General features: G+C 47.0%; 1 protein-coding gene and 1 pseudogene across 4 annotated transcripts in view; one reads left to right on the top strand and one right to left on the bottom strand.

Moving 5' to 3' along the window:
* The window catches only part of TIAM2 (TIAM Rac1 associated GEF 2), a 246507-nt gene that overhangs the window by 60453 nt on the left and 169985 nt on the right, over positions 1-16069 (top strand). The window contains exon 1 of one of the 4 annotated variants that reach the window (XM_070073353.1): positions 9469-9493. The exons of 2 other annotated variants lie outside the window; for them this stretch is intronic. The gene's annotated coding sequence lies outside the window, so the exon portion shown is untranslated. Of the gene's footprint in view, positions 1-9468; positions 9494-14977; positions 15101-16069 lie in introns of those variants that run through there. One more of the 4 variants, XM_070073352.1, reaches the window with a different exon arrangement.
* LOC100354538 (small ribosomal subunit protein eS12-like) lies at positions 11396-11916 on the bottom strand (annotated as a pseudogene).

Here is a 16069-nt window from a genome sequence, read left to right as displayed (position 1 = left end):
TTTGGGGAGTCGTGATTTGGGTGTGTTTTATGTGAGACGAGATTTGCGTGGATCACCCATCATTCCGGAACATATTCCATTAGAACAAGAATAAGTGTGTCTTTATAGGCCCTGCCTATTTTTTAGCTTTTGGCTCATTCCTCTCGTGGCACATGCTAGAATCCGAGTGTCCTACTTTCACGCGGCTTACAGGCTCCAAGGTCCTCTCACATGTCAGAAATATCATCTTGTCTCTGAGCAGAAGTTTTCCAAAGAAACCAACAAGGACGTGCTGGTTACCCATGGGGTCCCCAGAGGATCGATTTTGGAAAGCAAAGTTATGTGAGATTGAATAAGTACATGTTGGAGCTTCAGTGACTCAAACGAAATCAGGCAAATGCCGACTTCTTTGTTTAAAAAAGTTTATTTTTTTTATAAAATCAGTTACAGAGCTAGAGGGAGACACAGAGAAAAAGAGAGAGGGAGAGAGAAATAGAGGGAGAGAGAGAGAGAGACATCAGAGACATCCATCAGCTGGTTTACTGCCTTGATGGTTGCAACTGCCAGCTCTGGGCCAGGCCGAATCCAGGTGCTTCTTCCGAGTCTCCCACATGGGTGCAGGGTCCATGCACTTGGGCCATCCTCCACTGCTTTCCCAGGCCATTAGCAGGGAGTGGGATCGGAACTGGAGCAGCTGGGACTCGAACCAGGGCCCAAATGGGACGCAGGCATTGCAGGTGGTGACTCACTTGCTGCACCACAGCAGCAGCTCTGAAACACTGACTCTTGAGCCCAGTTTGGAAGATTTTCTTCTGGCATCTGATTCATACCTGAATTTTCTCATCTATTCTCTCTTAATGCTCATACTTACTTAAGAAATGTCTTCTGTGTAAGGACACAGAAAACGTGTGGCTGTTCGTGAATGAACGCATTAAAGGGTGAGAGAAGTGGTTGGTCAAGAATTCACTACCTATGGCCAGAAAATCTAATAAAAATTAAAGATCTTCTTCTAGAGTATTTTTACTTTATAAATAGTTGATTTGTAAGAAAACTTTCTCCATAAAGTTCATGGAGAGTATATATTATGGAAAAACTAGGAATGGGTTTCAGTAAGTTCCTGTGTCAAGATAGGCTTACCTTTTAATTGAACTTTGCATGGACTTTTTACAGTACCCCTAAGTGCTGTCTCATTGGTTCTGTTGGATTTCTGTGCAGTTCCTCTGGGTCCTGGGAATTCGGGATTTTCACTCACACCTACTTATTTCCCATATTTGAATCCTGCTCTTTTGCAATTTCTTTGTACTCGGACCAGCGACAAGGTAATGATGCCATCCACTTATCTCTTGGCCAACTTTCTTTTTCTTTTAATAAATGGTTTGTTGTAGAACAATTTAAAATTTACAGAATGACTGTAAAGACGGGATAAAGAGTTCCTGTCTAACCCACACCTGGTTTCCCCTATTATTAACATCTAAGTTATTGTCATGCATTTGGTGCAGTGAATGAAGCAATATTGATACATTATGAAGCCCCTATGCTAGACAGCCCGTGTTTCCTTCATGTCCCATCCTGGAATATATTCTCATTATGTCTGCGCGGCATCCTCCTAGCTGTAACGTCTTCTCAGTCGTGTCTTGTGTTTGGTGGGTAACCTTGACAGTTTTGAGGAGTTCTGGTCATTGGTGTAGCGAAGATTTCCCGGTTGCTGGGCTCTTGTGTTTTTGGGAGGAAGACCACAGCAGTGACATTCCAGTGTCACATCCTGTCCACTATGACTTGTCAGTCTTGGCTAACCTGGAGCACCTGGCTGGAGGCAGTATTAGTCACGTTTCTCTGTAGTGGTGTCTCTCCCTGTCGCTTTGCATCCTGTCTCTGTGGAAGGAAGAGCCGGAGTTCTGTTCTATCTCCTTTGAGGTCCATACACGCACGTCACTTACATATAATTCTTCAAGGGAGATTTTTATGCACTCCCACGCCTATTTATGTAATCATTTAGATCCATGTGGACTCATGGGTATTTATTTTGCAGCTAGGCTATCAGCTAATATTACTTTACTTGTGTTGTTGCTCGGATTGTTCCGGCTTTGGCCACCGGGCGCTCTGTCATTTGGTTCCGCTGTCATCTTGGTGCGCCCCCTCTGTTGTGGGTTTCCCCTGCTGCGGCTCTAGAATCAGCTGTTTCTGCAAGGGTCCCTGGTCCTCTGGTATTAGAATGGCATTGGGAATCAAGACCTGGGGGCTCGGGATGTCCATTGCTCCTAGGGGGTTGATGCTTTAGTATGTGTAGCTTTTTTTTTTTTTTTAAGATTTATTTATTTATTTGAAAGAGTTGCAGAGAGAGGAGAGAGGAGAGAGAAATCGATTTTCACCCCCACAGATGGCTGCAACGGCTGGTGCTAGGCCAGGCTGAAGCCAGATCCAGGTGCTTCTCCCAGGTCTCCCACGTGGGTGGCAGGGGCCCAAACACTTAGGCCATCTTTCACTGCTTTGCCCAGGCCATTAGCAGGGAGCTGGAGTGGAAGTGGAGCAGCCAGGACAGGAACTGGCACCATATAGGATACTGGCACTGCAGGCAGCTGTTTTACCTGCTATGCCACAACACCGACCCCGGTATGTGTATTACTTGATGTTTATTTCCTGTTCCTTGGACTAGATTTATGGGTCTCACCTCCAGCTGGGGCGTGGACATTAGACATGGTTAAAGGTCCCTAGGTGATTTCAACATGCAGTCAGAAAGACAATCAGCCATAAAATCCTTGAGGGTAAAGTCTGATCATATGTGAAAGAGATGTTAGACAAGCATTTCTTGATGTTAATTAGTATGTTTATCAAAGATTTACCTGGTCCCTCTCGCCTGCCAGGTACTACAGAAAGCATTAATCAAAACGATGAGGGTAACTGGTGCTCCCATCTTCTTCTTCTTCTTCTTTTTTTTTTTTTTTGACAGAGTTAAACAGTGAGAGAGAGACAGAGACAAAGGTCTTCCTTCTGTTGGTTCACCCCACCAAGTGGCCGCTGTGGCCAGCGTGCTGCGCCCATCCGAAGGCAGGAGCCAGGTGCTTCTCCTGGTCTCCCATGCAGGTGCAGAGCCCAAGCACCCGGGCCATCCTCCACTGCACTCCCAGGCCACAGCAGAGAGCTGGCCTGGAAGAGGGGCAACCGGGACAGAATCCAGCACCCTGACCAGGACTAGAACCCGGTGTGCCGGCGCCGCAGGCGGAGGATTAGCCTAGTGAGCCGCGGCGCCAGCTGGTGCTCCCACCTTTAAGCACACACTATATGCCAGCACTGGGTAGTCACCTTGTGGATAATTCCATTCAAATCCTGAAACAAATTCTTAGGGAGGAAGAGAGATAGTTCTGAGTGATGCCTGTTATGGGGGCAGCAGAGAGGAATGATATTTGACAGAAACCAGAGTGGGTGAGCATGGAAAGCTTCCTGGAGGAGAAGTCACCATGTTTTGAAAGCTCATTGGGAGTTAACTATGCAACGTGGCAAGAGGATGTTTCGGGCACCAGCACCGGAGATTTAACCCGGGTGCACTACTTGTATTAGATTACGGAGTGTGGATTTCCCCAGGTTTTCCACTTAAATTTTCAGTTCCAAGTTCCAGTCCATGACATTACATTGCTATTTGGTTGTTGTTATTTTAAAGATTCATTTATTTGTTTTGAAAGAGTTACAGAGAGAAGGAGACAGAGCTCTTCTGTCCACTGGTTCACTCCCCAGATGACTGTAAGAGCTGGGGCTGGGCCAGGCGGAAGCCAGGAGCTTCATCCGGGTCTCTCTGGGTGCAGGGGCCCAAACACTTGGGCCATATTCCACTGCTTTTCCCAGGCCATTAGCAGGGAGCTGGATTGGAAGTTGAGCAGCTGAGAATTCAAACTGGGCCCCATACAGGATGCTGGCATCGCAGGTATTGGCTTAACTCGCTACACCACAGTGCCGGCCCCACAGTTTCCTTTCTTCATTCTGCCTTCCAGCCTAGGATTCCCTGACACTGTGCTGCCTTTTTAAAAATTTCCTGGGGCCGGCATAGTGGCATAGCCAGTAAACCTGCCACCTGCAGTGCTGGCATCCCTTATGGCCGCCGGTTTGAGACTCAGCTGCTCCACTTCCAATCCAGCTCTCTGCTATGGCCTGGGAAAGCAGTAGAAGATGGCCCAAGTCCTTCCCTGCAGCCACATGGGAGACCTGGAAGAAGCTCCTGGCTTCAGATTGGCACAGCTCCGGCAGTTGCGGCCAACTGGGGAGTGAACCAGTGGGTGGAAGACCTCTCTCTCTCTCTCTCTCTCTGTATTTCCTCTCTCTCTATGTAACTCTAACTTTCAAGTAAATAAATAAATCTTTAAAAAAATTTCCCAACAATTCTGTGGGGTCTTAGGGTCACGCATCTACCACCACAGTGCCCTACTGGACAGACCCAACATCCTAGAAATTCCCTTGCGTGCTCCCCTACCTTGGCTAACATTGGTTTTGTCCTGGAATTTTGCCTTTTCCAGAATGTGATAAACATGGAGTTAGACAACAGGTAGCCTTTTTGATCTGGCAATCAAACAGCGCGTTTTGTAAGAAGCCAGAACAAGTTACTTCACTTCGGAGTAGTAGTCTATTTCCTGTATCATTGTTAACTGTTGACTGTTGAAAGGCATTTCGATTGTTTCAGGTTTGGGGCTGTTATGAATAAAGCTGTGATGAACATTTGTGTAAACAGTTTTGTGTAGGCGTAAGTTTTTAATTCACTTGGGTAAGTATCTAGGAGTGGGATCGGTGGGTTGTTTGGTAGGTACCCATTTAACGTTAAGACCTGATTTATTTGTAGGACACTGACTCATTTTGTATTTTTACCTGTTGCTCCCTGTTCTCACTAGCTTTTGGTGTTATCACTTTGTTTTTTTAATTTTCGCTATTCTAATAGATGTGTAGAGATATCTCTAATTTTAATTTGCATGTTCTTAATGACTAATGATATTGAGTATTTTCTCATATGAATGAGTCATTTGTGTATCTTCTTTGGTAAAGTTTCCGGTTCAGACCTTTTGCCAGTTTGAAAAACTGGGTTTTCTTTCTGTCGCGCTTTAACAATTTCTTATATATACTTTGGAGCCAAGATTTTTTATCAGATATGTGATTTGCAAATATTTTCTCCAGTGTGTGACTTGCAACTTTTTTTTTTTTAAGAGAAAATAACTGGTTCAAATTTAGTGGGAAAACAACAATTTAATAGAAGGGGTAGTGACTCAAGACTTAGAAATGTAGTAATAAGATCTGTGCAACAAATTGTAAGTGATACTTTAAATGCTTTATTTTTTACAATCAACTCAAAAGCAGTGTTTTAGCAGTTGATGATATTGTGGTAGACCTCTCTTCTCTGTGTTTATTTCATAGCTTTCCTGCAGTCCCAAGGAGCGGGAGAGTGGTGTGTGTGTGTGTGTGTGTGTGCACGCATGTGTATGGACATGTATAATTATGTGTACTTTTTTTGTAATGTATCTTCATCTGGGTGAATGTACATCTACACAAATGTATACATAAGCAACAAGGAGTGAAGCTGTTAGCATTTATACTTTATTGCATCTATCTTACAATTGAATACAAAATAATGTATGTTTCTATTTAATATAGGAAAGCTTAATAGCCTTGGATAAAAAGAATAAATGGAAAAAGCAGAGGCTGTGTAGAAAGAGTAGTTGAGGGGCTGCGTGTGGCTCACTTGGTTAATCCTCTGCCTGCAGCGCCAGCATCCCATATGGGCACCGGGTTCTAGTCCTGGTTGCTCCTCTTCCAGGCCAGCTCTCTGCTGTGGCCCGGGAGTGCAGTGGAGGTTGGCCCAAGTGCTTGGGCCCCTGCACCCACATGGGAGACCAGGAGAAGCACCTGGCTCCTGGCTTCGGATCGGCACAGTGCCGGCCGTGGTGGCCATTTGGGGGTGGTGAACCAACGGAAGGAAGACCTTTCTCTCTGTCTCTCTCTCTCACTGTCTAACTCTATCTGTCCAAAAACAAAACAAAACAAAACAAAAAACCAGTAGTTGCATAGATGTGGCCAAGTATCTGTGTAACCTCATGATTGTCTGAATGTCTGAAGACTACAAGGAAGCTCGGGGTGGACAATAAACCAGTATATGCATCAGGTGTAAAACTAGATAACTACATTTTTCCTTCCTTCCTTCCTTTTGAAAAAGTTTATTTATTTATTTACATGTCTCACACACACACACACACAGAGATCTCCCACCCTCTGGTGCACTCCCCAAATGGCCAGGGCTGGGCCAGCCCTAAACCAGGAGCCTGGAACTCCATTGGAATCTCCACATGGGTGACAGGGTCCCCAGTACTTGGGCCATCACTGCTGCTTTCCCAAGTGCATTAGTAGGGATTGGAAACAGAGCAGCCAGGATTTGAATCAACGTTCATATGGGATGCCAGCATCTCCAGCAAGGGGTTACTCCACTGTGCCACAATGCTGGCCCCAGACAGCTATTTTACAGCTTCAGACATGGATAGCTATCTCTGGATAGCTATGAGGGATTAAGTAACCTACTGTCTTGGTTGTAGAGTTTTATTGACAATGAACAAATTTTCCTGTGAATTCTTTTTCAACTTCTTTCACTCTGTGCAGGTTTGATAATTATCCAAAAAGCTTGCTTTGCCAGTATAGCATGTGAGTGTTCCTGGTAAGTATTAGGATGAAATAGTGTGAAGTGCAGTATCATACACGTGAGAAATGAACCTGAAGCAGAGTTAAATTTGGAGTCCAGCTTCTGCAGCTCCAGGATATGAACACTGCATAACTCAAAGAGTACCGTCTCATAAACGTTGCTAAAAAATCAATCCCGATGTGTCTGGCTTTATAGATCTGGCTTGCTTCTGCCTCCATGGTGAGCTGTGAACGTAGTCTGAGTTGGAGTTCGAATACTTGATGTTCTTACAACTTGCAGTTTGGCCCAGAACCAAGGGTGGTGTGCGAGTAGGCAGGCACAGTGGGGAGTGTCTTGCTCGGGATTTTATGACTGAGGCCACGACTTGGTTTCTCAATGGGGCAAAATGCTTTTGAGTAATTCCAGGTGGAAAATTGACAGAGGTTGAACATTAAAACTGGGTTACATGGATGTACTTCCATGGCCGGTGTGATTTACTAACTTGCGTTACTGGAAAAGTCAAGGAATCCTTCTTTTAGGTACAAATGAGGGCATCTCAAAAACATTCGTGGAAAATATAATTAAAATACATTTATTTGGGTACATAAAAGTCTGAAACCCATGTAGAAGGAATCTTAAAGTTTATGGAAAGTAGCCATTTTTTTGTGAAAAAATTATGCATGGATTTTACTTTTTTTTTTTTGCACCAAAATACACTTATCTTTTAAGTTCAGGTTTTCTGTGAAGTCTTTGTGGTTCCTCTGTATCCATTTCCAGCCCCGATTACTACTGTAGTGAGGACAACCAGCTCTTCTTGGCTTGTCCTCCTTTTCTTTCCTCTGTCCCTTGTCTTCCTGTCTGCTCCCTGCCTCCATCCCATCCATTGGTTCACACTCCAAATGCCTGCCATGGGTGGGGCTGGGCCAGACCAAAGCCAGTAGCCCAGAAGTCCGTCTGGATCTCCAGTGTGGGTGGCAGGAAGCAGGTACACGAGTCATCGACGTTAGCGGGAAGCTGAGTCAGAGGTGGAGTGGGACTCACACCAGGCCCTGGTTATGTCATGGGGGTTTCTCAGGCGGCATCTTGGCCCCTGCATTGGACAGTCACTCCTGTCCTCCTTCCCCAGCCCTCACCACTCTCTGTTCCTCAAGAAGTTTCCCCCTTAGGGGCTGGTGCTGTGGTGCAGTGGGTTAACGCCCTGACCTGAAGCGCCGGCATCCCGTATAGGTGCCGGTTCCAATCCTGGCTGCTCCACTTCCCATCCAGTTCTCTGTTATGGCCTGTGAAAGCAGTACAAGATGGCCCTAGTCCTTGGGCCCTTGAACCCGCATGGGAGACCTGGAGGAAGCTCCTGGCTCCTGGCTTCAGATTGGCACAGCTCTGGCCGTTGCAGCCAATTAGGGAGTGAACCATCAGATGGAAGACCTCTCTCTATCTCACTGCCTCTCCTCTGTCTATGTAACTCTGACTTTCAAATAAATAAATAAATCTTTTTTTAAAAAAAAAGTTTCCTCCTTGTTTCTAGTTTTGTGCACCTTGGTCAGGGTCTTGTTTCGTTGATTTTGTTGTTTACTGTTTACATCACATGACATGGAAGACCGTGAAAGCTCAGAGCGTGGGCAGCTGCGACATCTGTGTGATTCTACCCGCATGATGTCGTGGCCTGGAAGAATTTCTCCCCGCAGGAGGAGGGGGTGTGTAACGGCTTAGACTCTCAGAGGTTTCGGAGGACGGGCCTCAGTATTTTATGGCGCTTCTGCCTCGTTTTTCTGGTCTGACTTTCCTGTCTGGCTCTGGTTCGCCTTTCGTTTTTAGCTTTTGTAATAGACTTGGATTTCAGACATGGGAAGCAAGCCCAGACTTTCACAATAAACCTAAAAAAAAAAAAAGTTCTGGAGACAGTCTTGTCTTGCAAAGCTTCCTGCCGTCTAACTGTTGTGTTGAAGAGTTGCCGGTTGGTTCCCTGCACGTGTTTACGATCACCCCAGGGTGCTGCGTTCCTAGGGTTCTCAGGAAAGGCTTTACAGAGCACCTTAGGGTGCAGCCACGGCATCATTAGCAGGACCCCGCTGGGCAGCTCGCTCTGACGTGGCACAGGGGATGCGGATTTTCTACCTGGCGGAGCTGCAAACCTCTGTGGCTGTCCCTGCTGCCCAGACCCGCAAGGGGCCTGTGTCCATGCCGTTCGGTTGTTGGTTGGTTTTGCTTCTCTGAGTTACTTTCCTTGGAGTTGGGACCCAGGTGTCTGCTGAGGTCTCCTCCTTCGACGTTTAAATACAACTGGGTTGAGTTTTCATCTTTCCTTCCGGGAGAGGTCCGGCATCCTCAAGAAATCAAACTCGGTTCTCACGAAGACGACACCCGTCTTCTCCTGGTGGGCTCTGGCCCTCAGTCCCTGGCCCTCCTGGCCCTCATGTCCATGTTTCCTCCCGAGGTTCCCCTGTCTCTGTGTCTGCTCTAAGTCAGCCTCGCGCTGGGTGCTTACTGCACGTTAACCCTCTCATCACCGCGGTCCTGGGAGTGGATCACCTCAGCGTTGATTAAGAAGGTGGTGGGGTTGGGATTTGAATTCAGTACAAGTTGAGCATCCCTAATCCGAAAATCCAAAGTCCAGAATTCGAGTCCTTTTGAGCTCCATCATGTAGCTCGGAAGCTTTTGGGTATAGAGCCTTTTGGTAGTCAGATTTTTGGGTTAGGGATGCTCAACTAATGAAGTCTAAAAACATATTTCAAAATCTGAAATTTTTTTTTTTGACAGGCAGAGTGGACAGTGAGAGCAAGAGACAGAGAGAAAGGTCTTCCTTTTTGCCGTTGGTTCACCTTCCAATGGCCACCGCGGCCGGCACACCGCACTGATCCGAAGGCAGGAACCAGGTACTTCTGGTCTCCCATGGGGTGCAGGGCCCAAGCACTTGGGCCATCCTCCACTGCACTCCCTGGCCACAGCAGAGAGCTGGCCTGGAAGAGGGGCAACCGGGACAGAATCCGGCACCCCGACCGGGACTAGAACCCGGTGTGCCGGTGCCGTAAGGCGGAGGATTAGCCTAGTGAGCTGCAGCGCTGGCCCTGAAAATTTTCCAAATCTGAAATGCTTCTGGTCCTGGGCATTTCGGATCCATCCTGCCCTAATCTCAGAGAACACTTTCTCTCTTGTTGGTGTCTAACCTGTATCAGCTACTCAAACGTGTCAGTTGCATTTCCCTGTTCAGGCAGTTTTGTGGGTGTGAAGAAGCTGCCTGGTCTCTTGCAACCCTGATGGCTGTTGGTAAACTTGACTGCTGCTGTCCCATTGCTTGATTTGAGTTTGCTCAGAGAATGAGCAGAGCTTCATTCGCTGGAAGGCAAGGATGACACAGCTTGGCGGCAGCTCATCTGAGATTCTAGAGAGCAGGATACATTTGCATATAATCTCGGTGAAATGTTAGCATGTAGTGTCCCTTGCAAGGTAGACACCAAAGGAAACTAAGAAATGGATGTCAGTGAGGATTTGTATTGTAAAATTGTAGAAAAGGGTCGATGGCCTGTATCACCATACCCAGTGATTTTAGTCTGGGGGGAGTAACCCAGTACTGAACTTATCTTTGCATAACAGCTGTAATATATTAGAAAAATAACAAACCCAGGCAGTTTGCTCTGTCATCTGATTGAGTCCTGATGTAGTGTCCCATGATTTGAGAAAATGGAAACAGAGATATTGAAGACATCAGTTGTCATGCTGTCCTTTAACTATGACGGGGCTTCTGGCAGCCCTGTGTGTTGTCTAGCTCTGCCATGTGCTGTCTGGACAGAGGTGTCTGTCTTCTTCTTCTTCTTCTTCTTCTTTTTTTTTTTTTTTTTTTTTTTTTTTTGACAGGCAGAGTGGACAGAGAGAGAGAGAGAGAAAGGTCTTCCTTTGCCGTTGGTTCACCTTCCAATGGCCACAGTGGCCGGCACATGGCACTGATCCGAAGGCAGGAGCCAGGTGCTTCTCCTGGTCTCCCATGGGGTGCAGGGCCCAAGCACTTGGGCCATCCTCCACTGCACTCCCGGGCTATAGCAGAGAGCTGGCCTAGAAGAGGGGCAACTGGGACAGAATCCGGCGCCCCGACCGGGACCGGGACTAGAACCCAGTGTGCCGGCACCACAAGGCGGAGGATTAGCCTAGTGAGCCGCGGCACCGGCCAGAGGTGTCTTTCTTAAGCTGAAAATCAATTACTTTTGCTGTTGTCTTTTGACCCTGTAACATGAACTCGGTAGTCATTAAAAATATCTCTGATGTGAACGCATAAAGAAAATGTGATATATATACAAAGTGGAATATTATTCAGGTATAAAAAAGAATGAAATTCTACTATTTGCAGCAAAATGAATTTAGCCGGAGACCTTCATGTTGAGTGAAATAAGCCGGATCCAGAAAGACAAATATCACATGTTCTTCCTTATATGTTGGAGCTAAATTTTAGAAACAAACGAACAACAAAGAAAGAAATGTCTGTGTATATAAGTATTGGTGCAAATACAGTTTTGTAAAACTTTATTTTATACATTTCTCAAACCAGTGGTTAAGAGTGTTACACTACTATATTTTTGATGATCTGTGATTACCTCAAAATGTACTGTATGTGGGTGAGATGGTCATTTTTCTGTTCAATCATTGTTTATAGCCATTGTCTGTACTCCCACTATGCTAGGGTCTTTTTGCTTTTTACTTGTTAGACTTCTTATTTTATGAACAACAAAAAAGGTCATGTGCATTTCCCACAGGTGTTTGAAGTACCCTAGTACACAAATGTTGCCTTTTTTTTTTTTATGAACCAAATTTTTATTTGTTCATTTCTTGCATTTGAAGTATTCTTCGATGACATCCTTGGCCTGAGATTCTTTGCCGTAGTCCTTAACCACTACGCAACTGCAACCAACCACTTTGCGGGGTTTCCCTTCTCGGTCAATTTTACAGAGGCCTACCCATTCTCCAAGTTTCTTGTTGTCATCAACCTTAATGAGGTTGATCTGGTGCTCAGCACACAGGGCCTCCTACAGCTTGACATACATAGGCTCATCGCAGTTAGATGCAAGCACACAAAGATGGGCTTGGCGCTTGTCTAAGGCTTTGGCAGCTTCACGGATTCCACGTGCTAGGCCATCATGGATGAGGGCGGTCTTCAGCACCTCTTGTAGAGCAGTGTTAACGTCCATTACACCTCCAGCAGCAATGCCTTCCTTTGCCATGGCGGTGGGTTACGGGTGAAGCCGAATCTTGAACGCACCCCGGGCCTCCGCCTCCGCGCGTCTCGGCGGCGGCAGGGAAAGAGCACAAATGTTGCCTTTTTATGCACATCATTAAATTAATTTGACAATCAAAAAATTTTAAAATTCTCTGGTAAGTGTATCCTTCTCGAATTTCAGACAGTGCCACAGGAATTTCCTTACAGTGAATCAAAAAGGCAATGATAAATAAGGGCAAAGAGCCTTAAAAACATTGCAGCAAATTGAGTGTCTCTTTTTTTTTTTTTTTTTTTAAGATTTCCTGTATTTATTTGAAAGGCAGAGTTGCAGAGAGAGAAAGGGATCCTGCATCTGCTGGTTCACTCCCCCGATGTCTGAAGCCAGGAGCCAGGAGCTTCCGCTGCTGTCACAGGAGCATTAGCAGGGATCCCATCAGATGTGGAGTAGCTGGGACTTGAACCAGTGCCTGCGTGGGATGCTGGCACTGCAGGTGGCAGTGTAAGTCACTGCACGACAGCCTAGGCCCCAAAGTGTCTTTGTCTTTCAAAGGAAAATTTATGGGGCCAGTGCTGTGGTGCAGGGGGTTAAGCTGCTGGTTTGAGTTCCGGCTGCTCTACTTCTGATCAAGCTCCCTGCTAATGCACCTGGGAAAGCAGCAAAAGATGGCCCGAGTCTTTGGGCTCCTGCAACCTGTGTGGGAGAACTGAATGAGGCTCCTGGCTCCTAGCCTTGGCTTGGCCCAGCCTCAGCCATTGCTGGCATTTGGGGAGTGAACCAGCAGATGGAAGATATTCTCCCTCTCTCTCTCTCTCTAACTCTGCCTTTCAAGTAAATAAAAATCTTAAAAAAAAAAAAAAAAGGAAATTTGTGTTAGGATGATGACAGCTGAGGAGTGAGTAGACTCAGCTCCCAAGAAGCTGCCTTGTGTGTGTTTGCCCGACTGAGCCCAGTGGCTCAGTTTTTTTTGACAGGCAGAGTGGACAGAGAGAGAGAGAGAGAGACAGAGAGAAAGGTCTTCCTTTGCCGTTGGTTCACCCTCCAATGGCCACTGAAGCCAGTGCGCTGTGGCCGGTGCACCGCGCTGATCCGATGGCAGGAGCCAGGTTCTTCTCCTGGTCTCCCATGGGGTGCAGGGCCCAAGCACTTGGGCCATCCTCCACTGCACTCCCTGGCCACAGCAGAGAGCTGGCCTGGAAGAGGGGCAACCGGGACAGAATCCAGCGGCCCGACCGGGACTAGAACCCGGTGTGCTGCTGCCGCAGGTGGAGGATTAGCCTATTGAGCCACGGCGCCGGCCTCAGTTGGGTTTTGAGTATAGAAGACATGCTTTTTGAAAGTGTGTCTAAGCATTACAGACATGAATAGATACATCTTGCCTTTCCAGACAATGTAGGGGGCATGTCTCTGTGGCATTTTTGTCAAGATAACAGAGAGCACTTGAATGTGAAATAACTTTGGGTTAGCACTTTAGTATGGATTTATTAAATATTAGGGCTACTGTATTCAAGAACTTGAATTTGTTTACCAAGTCAATAGTTAAATAAACACTCATCACTCATGTAGGTGTTTCAGAAAAATTAATAGAAAATGAAATTAAAAGGTAAGTTTATTTAAAAAATATGTTCATTCACTTGAGAGCCTGCAAGAGACAGACAAAGAGATCTTCCATCTGCTGCTTCACTCCCCAAACCACTCACAACAGCCCAAGGCTGTGCCAGGCCAAAGCCAGGAGCCCAGAATTCCACCCTGGTTTCCCATGAGGGTGGCAGGGACCCAGGCATTTGAACCATTGTCTGCTGCCTCCCAGGCACATCAGCAGGAAGCTGAATCGGAAGTAGACTAGCTAGGATTCAAGGTGGGCACTCTGATAAAGGATACGGGCATTGCAAATTGTAGCTTAACCCTATGAGACACAATGCCTGCCCCATTTGTTGTGTTGCATAAAACTTTGGAAATCCAAGCATATTGCCTGCCTTGTGCCAGGCAAAGACTCGTAGAACAACAAAGACTCGTAGAACAGTTTGTGGCCTTGTACAACAGGTGGACACATGTGAGTAATTTCTTTGTAGTGTGGTCAGTGTTTGAGCAGAGATTTGCACAGGATGCAGTGATGTGTCTGCAAGTAAAGAGTTATCATCCCTGTGGTGTGGTGTTTGGAAGGCGACTCAGAAGAACCACTTAAATTGGTTTTGAGAAAGGAGAGAAAGTGGCTATGGTGGGAAAGCCTTAGCCAGGATCAAAGGCGTGATGGCATTTGGGTGCATGGTCTGATTGGCTACTTGGTGGCTAGGAGGCGGGAGCTGGAATGGTCAGAAGAGTCCTGTATGCCAGGGAAAGAAGTCTAGGGCTTTTTTTTTTTTTTTTTTTTTTTTTTTTTTTTTTTTAGATTTATTTATTTGAAAGGCAGAGTAAAAGAGAAGGAGAAACAGAGAGAGGTCTTCCATCTGTTGGTTCACCCCCCAAATGACTTCAACGGCTGGGGCTGGGCTGGGCTGGGCCAGAGCCAGGAGTCAGGAGCTTCATCTGGGTCTCCCACATGGTTGGCAGGGGCCCAAGGACTTGGGCCATCTTACACTTCTTTCTCAGGGAGCTTGATCGGAAGTGGAGTAATCAGAATTTGAACTGGTGCCCACATTGGCTGTTGGCATCGCACAGCACCAGGTCCAAGTCTGGGGCTTTAAAGGATAAGGTACGAGTGATAGTGAAGTGTTTCCAACAGGAGCACAGTAGGATCAGATGATGTTTCGGGCTGTTCCTCCAGCTGCTGGGTGGAGGAGAGGTTTGTGGTTGGAGAGAGGACTGGAAATACTCAGAAGCCGGAGTGACGGAGGTGGAGCTGGAGTCAGGGAGCAAGGGTGAGGGAGGCAGGCGTGTGTTAAGGAGATGCTGAGCAAGTAGGAGCTGAAGCGCTTAATGATCACCTTGATGTGCGAGGTAAGGGGAGGCAGAAGCAGAATGAACAGGTTTCTGTGCTTTGAGAGTGGCAGGCAGAGGAGCCAGGATCCTCGTTTAGGTGCACACGACGGGGACCAGCGTTCTGGGTGGGGGTGGGGGGGCGGGCAAGGAAGGGTTGGGATTGATGTTAGTTTGGGTCACGCTGATATGGAGACAGCACGTCCAGTCGGCAGGTGAGCGGATCTGGAGATAGAGAGACGTGGCTGTTGTCAGTGATGGTGGAAGCCCTGAAGAGATTGTCAACGGGGAGGAAGAGCCCCGAGGACCACAGGACAACCGTGCAGGTAGCGGAGCAGAGGAACTTGGAGAGAAGGCGGAGAGGTAGGATCGCCAGGACAGAACCGAGAGTGGGTGGGACCAAGGGATGCCAGGGGACACAGCACCAAGAAGGTGCAGAGTCTGTCCTCATGGTAGATTTGGTGCTGAATGAACAGTGTTACCAAGGGGAGACCAATGTTTAGTGTCCGGAGAATTGCAAACCCTCTACCCTCAGGAACTAAGTTGGTTTGCTTTTGTATGGCACTTAAGAGCTGGTGTTTGCTATGCCTACAGTTGGGAGATTAAAGGACTCTATAAAGGACTGTCTTTGCTTTCAGATGTTCCTGGTACCCTGCTTGTTTCGGAGGGAGGACTCTGATAAAAGCCCTGCATCCATGGCCAGGTCCACTCCATGCAGCTGTGATGTGCTATAGGGCTTTCCCCTGCAGTATGAGCTTCTCCGGTTGTAACTCTGCTTCTCATGGTGGCCTTGTGTGCTTGACCTGGATTTACAGAGTGAGAAAGTGAGGCTCAAGGTCAAACCCGCCAGAGCAGCTGAGGAAAACATGAGAATTGTAGGGCTCTGGTTTCTGTGTAACCACGAGCTCCCCCACGTCCCCGTAATTAAAAGTCTATCACAATTTCCACTTCAAACGCACCGTTTTCCTGGCTGCGGTAGACACCCGTAGCAGAAGAGCGTGGAACCTTCCCGTAGGGCAGAGTGGGAGTACTTCTCGACAAGATACTCATTAGCACCTTTCATCCCCAAAGATGAAAGATCTCTCAGACATCAGTAATCCCCACAAAATCCCTTTGAGGCTGGCAGGTGGAAGATGCGAAGAGTCTAGATTTGAAGGAGTCTGGATGCAGAAAGAGATGTCAAGTGCCCTCCCCAAAGCTGCTGCTAAGAGCTCCGTCCCAGTCCAAGGTGCTGACTCGTGCTCCGAACCAGGACTGTCCTGTGTTGAAGGTGCCAGCATGATACCAAGATCTACCCAAATCATGCTACGTTCATGCCTGACCAGAAGCTGG

This window comes from Oryctolagus cuniculus, chromosome 5 (assembly GCF_964237555.1).
Source record: "Oryctolagus cuniculus chromosome 5, mOryCun1.1, whole genome shotgun sequence".
NCBI classification, from domain to species: domain Eukaryota; kingdom Metazoa; phylum Chordata; class Mammalia; order Lagomorpha; family Leporidae; genus Oryctolagus; species Oryctolagus cuniculus.
This window is presented reverse-complemented; position numbering and strand designations above follow the sequence as displayed.